This window comes from Amphiura filiformis, chromosome 6 (assembly GCF_039555335.1).
Source record: "Amphiura filiformis chromosome 6, Afil_fr2py, whole genome shotgun sequence".
NCBI lineage: Eukaryota > Metazoa > Echinodermata > Ophiuroidea > Amphilepidida > Amphiuridae > Amphiura > Amphiura filiformis.
In genome coordinates, this window is record NC_092633.1 from 60388026 (window position 1) to 60388547 (window position 522).

The following is a 522-nucleotide window of genomic DNA, read 5'->3' on the forward strand; positions in this document are numbered from 1 at the left end:
ACACCTGTCTGCACGTTCCATTCGTCAAATAGGGGCAAAGGTAAAAAGAAGTTAATTGAACAATTAAAATTGTAAACAGGTACCACTGAATATGTAAGAAAAATATTGTTAATGAGTAAATCAATAATAATTTTATAAATTTTTGCTATATATTGGAACATAATTATTTTCATTATTCTTGGTGGTGAAAGTTCTTTAGCATTGATAGTAATACTCCCCTATTAAAAATGGATCCGTCGTAATAGCATTGTCTATGTATATCACATCAATCGATTTACAAAACACTTCCGGATTGGATTGCGGCTTGTTGCATGATGAGGCAGTGTGATGTGATTCTCATCTTCTCTGAGTGTACATGTACCCACAAACAAAAATGTTTTGAAAACGTGATATAGGGGGGGGGGGGCTAGGCCCTACGTGTTAATATATTAAAACGTGTTTAATAGTTTTGGACAAAACGTTTTACCATGAAGGTATTGAAAAAAAACCACTGCGATAACATTTACAAAATGTTTTCAAAAT